We start from the raw sequence: 8740 nt of genomic DNA, 5'->3' as shown, positions 1-8740 counted from the left end.
TTCAGATCTATTAAACCAAAAATACAAAAATAAATTTATTTAATTTATTTTATCCCAGATCTATGTATCCTATCTATCATGTTTTTATCAGGTTCGTTTGCCAATTTTTGGCGCCATTACCCGAAAGGGATTGACAACCCCTTTAACACGTCGGGTTGCAAGTATTTGTTATTTGTGTGCAGGTGTTGTTTATGTAGTGTTGTTTGGTTCTCGTACTAGTTCTATAACCTTGGTCTCATCACTGAGGGAAATACCTACCGTCGTTGTGCTGCATTATCCCTTCTTCTTTGGGGAAATACCAACGTAGTCTTGCAGACATCAAAATGAATTTATGGCGCCGTTGCCGGGGAAACATCATCAACATCTACCAGGTTCCTAATCACAAATCCCATCTCATCGCAATTTACATTATTTGCCATTTTCCTCTCATTTTCCTCTTCCCCACTTCACAAAAAATTGTCAATTTATTCGCCCTCTTTTTTTTGTCGTTTTCTTGCCGGATCTGTTTTTGTATGCGTTCTTGTTTGCGTAGTCATGATGCCTCAAAGAAAATATTATGATGTTCCTTACTCCAATATTTTGCTTAAAATTTAGAAAAGTACTAAGGAATATATGACTACACAATTTGAGCACAATAAATATTTTACCGAAGAACTTAAGGAACACTCTGTTGTGCTAGATGCTATCACGAAACAACTTGATGATATCGGTAGAGAAGTTTGTAATCTCCAATCTAAGTATGCTTTTGCTAAAAGTTTGCTAGGAAATATATCCGATGCACAAGCTACCCTAGTAAATCAAATGGCCGCTAAACCAATCTCGTTAGAAGATAAAAGTTATGAAGATCCTAAAATGATTGGTGTTTATTATATTGATTCCTTGTTTACTAAAATTAAGATTGATGATAAAGGGACTGGAGAAGAGTCAACTTTAGCTAGAAGGTGTCCCGATAATTTGGAGGGTGAAAATCTTGTTGAGAAAATTGATAAAAGTGGGTTTCAAGAGGTCAACACTTTAACTAGTGATGTGCCCACTCTTTTGGATTACAAAGACTTTAATTATGATAGTTGCTCTTTGATTGATTGTATTTCTTTGTTGCAATCCATGATGAATTCACCCCATTCTTATGAACAAAATAAAGCTTTTACTAAACATATTGTTGATGCTTTGATGAAATCTTTGGAAGAAAAGTTGGAATTAGAAGTTTCAATTCCTAGAAAATTACATGATGAGTGGGAACCTACTATCAAAGTCAAGATTAAAAATTATGAGTGTTTTTCTTTATGTGACTTGGGTGCCAGTGTTTCTACATTTCCGAAATCTTTATGTGATGGGCTTGGTCTTACCGATATTGAAGAGTGTTCTTTAAATTTGCACTTGGCGGATTCTACTATTAAAAAGCCTATGGAAGAATTAATGATGTTCTTATTCTTGCAAATAGGAATTATGTGCCCATAGATTTTATTGTTCTTGATATTGATTGCAATCCATCTTGTCCAATTATTCTTGGTAGACCATTTTTATGCACTATCAGTGTAGTGATTGATATGAAAGAAGGCAATATTAAGTTCCAATTTCCACTAAGGAAGGGTATGGAACACTTCCCTAGAACAAGAATTAGGCCACCATATGAATCAATCATGAGGGAATCTTATGGATCTAGAAACAAAGATGACAATACGTAGATCCTTGCTTTATGCCTAGCTAGGGGCATGAAATAATAGCGCTTGTTGGGAGGCAACCCAATGAATAAAGTTTATTTTTGCTTCATATTCTTGCATTTTAGCACAATTATGCTATTGTTATGATTGTGTTTTTGTGTTTTAGTTAGTGTTTGTGCCAGGTAAAGCCTTTAGGATCTTCTTGGGTGATAGTTGACTTGATCTTGCTGAAAACCAGAAACTTTCTTGCTCACGAAAATAATTTTCGTTTTTAACAGAAGCGTCATAAAATACCAATTCTTTTTGCAGAAGATTAATATACAAATTTCTCAGGCCGTCCTAAGTTTTCAGAATTTTTTGAGTTACAAAAGTATTCGAAATACCCAGATTGCTACACACGGTTCTGTTTTTGACAGGTTTTGTTTTCTTTGCGTTGTGTGCTTGTTTTGATGATTCTATGGTTATCTTTGAAGAGTTTTTGCCATGGAAAAGTTGAAATACAGTAGATATAATACAAGAACAAAATATGAATTGGTTTGCAACAGCACTTATAGTAGTGATTTGTTCTCTTATACTAACGGATCTCACGAAGTTTGTGTTGAGTTTTGTGTGATTGAAGTTTTCAAGTTTTGGGTTATCTTAAGACGGATGAAGGAATAAGGAGTAAGAAGAGCCTAAGCTTGGGGATGCCCATGTCATCCCAAGCTATTATCCAAAGAGAATCAAGCAACTAAGCTTGGGGATGCCCCGAGTGGCATCCCCTATTTCTTCTAACGACCATCGGTATTTTACTTGAAACTATATTTTTATTCGTCACATACTATGAGTTTTGCTTGGAGCGTCTTGTATGATATGAGTCTTTGCTTGTTTTGCTTTGTGTTTTAAGTCTTGAATCCTTGCTGGACACACCTATTTGAGAGAGCCAAAATTATGCCATGACTTGTTAGAATTGCTCTCTATGCTTCACTTAAATCTTTATGAGCTATGGAATTGCTCTAGTGCTTCACTTATATCTTTTTGAGCATGGTGTGCTTTAGTATTTTTGAAGAAATGCTCTCTTGCTTCACTTAGATTTATTTGAGAGTTAGTAATTTTTTTAAGAAATTCTCTGTTGCTTCACTTAAATTAATTTGAGATAAAGGAATATTCCGCTCATGATCTTCACATATATTTGTTTGAGCTTATAAAAAACAACATACGAAAATTAGTTACAAAGTGATAGATATCCAAGAAGGATATAATGAAAACTTTCATGAATATCATTGGACAAAGTAAACTTGATTCCTTGTAATAGTTTTGAGATATGATGATGTGATATGTGAGTCATGTTGATGAGTAATTATGCTTTAGTAAGAATATTGGTGTTAAGGTTTGTGATTACCTATGCAAGCACGAAAGTCAATAGTTATGCAATGAAATTACACTACTTTTGGTGCATTATTCGGTGTTAATTATGCTTAATCCTCGCTTATGAGATTATTCGTTTCTTAGTTGGTCGCTTCTCAATCTTTTGCTAGCCTTCATTTTGCACTAAGTACGATCACTACTTGTGCATCCAAGATCCTTTAAACCAGTTTTGCCACATGAGTCCACCATACCTACCTATATGCGGTATTCTTTTGCCGTTCTAAGCAAATTTGTATGTGTCATCTCTAATTTTCAAAATAAATTTATCTTTTGTGTGCTCGTACCGCTCACGAGGCAATAAGGGGTGGCCGATATTTTCCATGCTAGATGTTATTCTCATGATGAGTGTTAATTCACTTGTCATTGCACGAGAGTAAGGCAAAGGTATTAGTGATGCCCGGTCCCGAAATGAAGAATGAATTTACTTTATGTTGTCAAATAATAAATTCCTTGGAAAGTGTTGGTATGGAAGGCACCCGTGGATACGGCTAGCCATGGAAAGTGGAAGTATGGTGAAAAAAGGAATAAACTTTAATTTCTGTTTGGGAACCGCCTATGATATATCTAGCATGGAAGTGTGAGGAACTCTAAGTCATTTTCGTTGGTGGGAAAAGTATGCCTCTCAAAATGTTTTTATCTCTCAATTTTCGCTTTGAGCTCTCGCACCTCTACAAATCCCTACTTCCTTCCGTGAAGGGCCTTTCTTTTACTTTATGCAATTTTTATTTTTAATTTGAGTCTCCATCTTCTCTTATAAAACACCAACTAGGGGGCACTATGATCGTACTTGAGCATTGGGTGTACCTAATATGCGAGTGTGTTTCATGAATGGATCACTGATCGAGCATGATGGGCTAGGGATAACTTATTTTGGCATTGATATTTTGAAAGACATGGTTGCTTGTTGATATGCTTGAGTATTTAAATCTCATGTCAAAACTAGACTATTGCTTTGAATCATATAAAAATTCCAAATGTCCATGCTATAAAGAAAATGAGATAACATGTTAGGCATCATTCAACATAAAAAATTATGTTTTTATCATTTACCTACTGGAGGACGAGTAGGAATTAAGCTTGGGGATGTTGATACGTCTCCAACATATCTATAATTTTTGATTGTTCCATGCTGTTATCTTATCATTCTTGGATGTTTTATAATCATTGTATAGTCATTTTATCTCATTTTTTGGTACTAACCTATTGACATCGTGCCAGGTGCCAGTTACTATTTTTTTGCATGTTTTTTACATCGCAGGTAATCAATATCAAACGGAGTCCAAACGCAGCGAAACTTTTTGTGGATTTTTTTCGACCAAAAGACATCCAATGGGCCGGAGAAGCGCCTGGGGGTGCTCCGAGGGGAGTACAACCCACTAGGGCGCGCCTGGAGGCCCAGCGCGCCCTGGTGGGTGATACGTCCATTTTGCATAATGATTTTATATCGATATTTATTGCATTATGGACTGTTATTTCACTTTATGTTACAATACTTATGGCTATTCTCTCTTATTTTACAAGGTTTACATAAGGAGGGAGAATGCCGGCACCTGGAATTCTGGGCTGGAAAAGGAGCAAATATTAGAGACCTATTATACGCAACTCCAAAAGTCCTGAAACTCCACGGAACATCTTAAAATAAATAAAGAAAAATCCTCGCCAAAGATGAAGGCCATGGGGCCCACACCCTGCTCACGAGGGTGGGGGGCGCCCCCCCTAGGGCGCGCCGCCTACCTCGTGGGCCCCCTGGTGGCTCTCCGACGTCCATCTTCTCCTATATGAAGTCTTTCGATGAGAAAAAAAATAAGAAGGAACTTTTCGGGACGAGACTCCGCCGCCACGAGGCGGAACCTTGGCGGAACCAATCTAGAGCTCCGGCAGAGCTGTTCTGCCGGGGATACTTCCCTCCGGGAGGGGGAAATCATCACCATCGTCATCACCAATGCTCTTCTCATCGGGAGAGGGCAATCTCCATCAACATCTTCACCAGCACCATCTCATCTCCAAACCCTAGTTCATCTCTTGTATCCAATTCTTGTCTCAAAGTCCGGGATTGGTGCTAGTAGGTTGCTAGTAGTGTTGATTACTCCTTGTAGTTGATGCTAGTTGGTTTATTTGGTGGAAGATCATATGTTCAGATCCTATATGCATATTATTACCCCTCTGATTATGAACATTACTATGCTTTGTGAGTAATTACGTTTGTTCCTGAGGACAAGGGAGAAGTCTTGCTATTAGTAGTCATGTGAATTTGGTATTCGTTTGATATTTTGATAAGATGTATGTTGTCTAGCCTCTAGTGGTGTTATGTGAACATCGACTACATAACACTTCACCATTATTTGGGCCTAGAGGAAGGCATTGGGAAGTAATAAGTAGATGATGGGTTGCTAGAGTGACAGAAGCTTAAACCGTAGTTTATGTGTTGCTTCGTAAGGGACTGATTTGGATCCATATGTTTCATGCTATGGTTAGGTTTACCTTAATATGTTTGTTGTAGTTGCGGATGCTTGCAATAGAGGTTAATAATAAGTGGGATGCTTGTTCAAGTAAGAACAACACCCAAGCATCGGTCCACCCACATATCAAATTATCAAAGTATCGAACACGGATCATATGAACGTGATGAAAACTAGCTTGACGATATTCCCATGTGTCCTCGCGAGCGCTTTTCCTATTATAAGAGTTTGTTCCGGCTTGTCCTTTGCTACAAAAAGGATTGGGTCACCTTGCTGAACTTTTTTTACTTTTGTTACTTGTTGCTCGTTACAATTTATCTTGTCACAAAACTATCTGTTACCACTTATTTCAGTACTTGCAGAGAATACCTTGTTGAAAACCGCTTATCATTTCCTTCTGCTCCCCATTGGGTTCGACACTCTTACTTATCGAAGGACTACGATAGATCCCCTATACTTGTGGGTCATCAGTGGGTTGTGCCCACCCCGGGTGCCCCCGGACCGCCTCTTTACTCTATAAATACCCCAATATTCTAGAAACCCTAGGGGTGTCGACGAAAATAAATTCCAACTGCCGCAAGTTCCAGAACTACCAGATCCAATCTAGACATCATCTCGGAGGGGTTCATTGATAACCCACAAGTATAGGGGGTCGCAACAGTTTTCGAGGGTAGAGTATTCAACCCAAATTTATTGATTCGACAAAAGGGGAGCCAAAGAATATTCTTAAGTATTAGTAGCTAAGTTGTCAATTCAACCACACCTGAAAGACTTAATATCTACAACAAAGTATTTAGTAGCAAAGTAGTATGGATGTAACGACAATGGTGGCAAAAGTAACAGTAGCAGTTTTGTAGCAATCATAATACTGGCAACGGAAAAGTAACTAAACAAAGATCAATATATGAAAAGCTCGTAGGCAATGGATCCATGATGGATAATTATGTGGATGGTATTCATCATGCAACGGTTATAACATAGGGTGACACAGAGCTATCTCCAGTTCATCAATATAATGTAGGCATGTATTTTGAATATAGTCATACGTGCTTATGGAAAAGAACTTGCACGACATCTTTTGTCCTACCCTCCCGTGGCAGTGGGGTCCTATTGGAAACTAAGGGATATTAAGGACTTTTAATAGAGTACCGGACCAAAGCATTAGCACCTAGTGAATACATGAACTCGTCAAACTACGGTCGTCATCGAGAGTGGTCTCGACTATTGTCACTCCGGGGTTGCCGGATCATAACACGTAGTAGGTGATTATAAATTGCAATATCGGATCAAGAACACAAATATATTCATGAAAACATAATAGGTTCAGATCTGAAATCATGGCACTCGGACCCTAGTGACAAGCATTAGGCATAGCAAAGTCATAACAACATCAATCTTAGAACATAGTGGATACTAGGGATCAAACCCTAACAAAACTAACTCGATTACATGGTAAATCTTATCCAACCCATCATGGTCCAGCAAGCCTACGATGGAATTACTCATGAACGGCGGTGAGCATCATGAAATTGGTGATGGAGGATGGTTGATGATGATGATGGCGACGGATTCCCCTCTCCACAGCCCTGAACGGACTCCAGATCTGCCCTCCCGAGGAAGAACAGGGCTTGGTAGCGGTTCCGTATCGTAAAACGCGATGAATCCTTATCTCCAATTTTTTTCCCCTCGAAAGAGAATATATGGAGCTGGAGTTGAGGTCGGTGGAGGTTCAGGGGGCCCACAAGGTCGCAGGGCGCTCCCCCACCCTCGTGGCTAGGGTGTGGCCCCCCTGGTGCTGATTCTTTCGCCAATATTTTTATTAATTCCAAAACTTAGCTCCGTGAAGTTTCAGGTCATTCCGAGAACTTTTTATTCTCCACAAAAATAACACCATGGCAATTCTGCTGAAAACAGTGTCAGTCCGGGTTAGTTCCATTCAAATCATGCAAGTTAGAGTCCAAAACAAGGGCAAAAGAGTTTGGAAAAGTAGATATGACGGAGACGTATCAACTCCCCCAAGCTTAACCCATTGCTAGTCCTAAAGTAATTCAGTTGACAAACTAAAAGTGATAAAGAAAAACTTTTACAAACTCTATTTGATCTTGTTGTTGCAAATATGTAAAGCCAGCATTCAAGTTTTTCAGCAAAGATTATGAACTGACCATATTCACTATAACTCTTAGGTCTCACATTTACTCATACCGATGGCCTAATCAACTAGCGAGCAATAATAATAAATCTCGGATGACAACACTTTTTTCAAAACAATCATGATATAATATAATGAGATGGTATCTCGCTAGCCCTTTCTGAGACCGCAAAACACAAATGCAGAGCACCCCTGAAGATCAAGGACTGGCTAGATATTGTAATTCATGGTAAAAGAGATCCAGTCACAGTCAAAATCAATATAAAATAATAACAATGCATACAAGTGACATTGGTGCTCTCTAACTGGTGCTTTATATAAGAGGATGATGACTCAACAATAAAAGTAAATAGATAGGCCCTTCGCAGAGGGAAGCAGGGATTTGCAGAGGTGCCAGAGCTCGAGTTTTGAAATAGAGATTGAATAATATTTTGAGCGGTATCCTTTCATTGTCAACATAACAACTAAGAGACCTCGGTATCTTCCGATGATGCATGAGTAGTTGTTTGTAGACCTTCGAGTCCGTAGTTAGTAGCTAGATGGCTTCCTCTCTCTCTTTTGATTCTCAATACAATGATCTCTTGGAGATCCATATGATGTAATTCTTTTGCGGTGTGTTTGTTGGGATCCGATGAACTTTCAGTTTATGATCAAATCTATCTCTTTTTATCCATGATAGTTATTTGAGTCTTCTTTGATCTCATATATGCATGATTTCTTATAGCCTCGCATTTCTTCTCCGATATTTGGCTTTTGTTCGGCCAACTTGATCTATTTATCTTGCAATGGGAAGAGGTGCTTTGTGATTGGTTCGATCTTACAGTGCTTGATCCTAGTGACAGAAGGGGAACCGACACATATGTGTCGTTACCATTAAGGATATCAAGACGGGGTCTATTTCTATATAAATAGATATTGTCTACATCATGTCATCATTCTTATTAGATTACTCTGTTTCTCCATGAACTTAATACACTAGATGCATGCTGGATAGCGGTCGATGTGTGGAGTAATAGTAGTAGATGCAGGCAGGAGTCGGTCTACTAATCTTGGACGTGATGCCT

The sequence above is a fragment of the Triticum urartu genome, chromosome 3 (assembly GCF_003073215.2).
Source record: "Triticum urartu cultivar G1812 chromosome 3, Tu2.1, whole genome shotgun sequence".
Classification (NCBI taxonomy): Eukaryota; Viridiplantae; Streptophyta; class Magnoliopsida; order Poales; family Poaceae; genus Triticum; species Triticum urartu.
Note: the sequence above shows the minus strand (reverse complement) of the source record.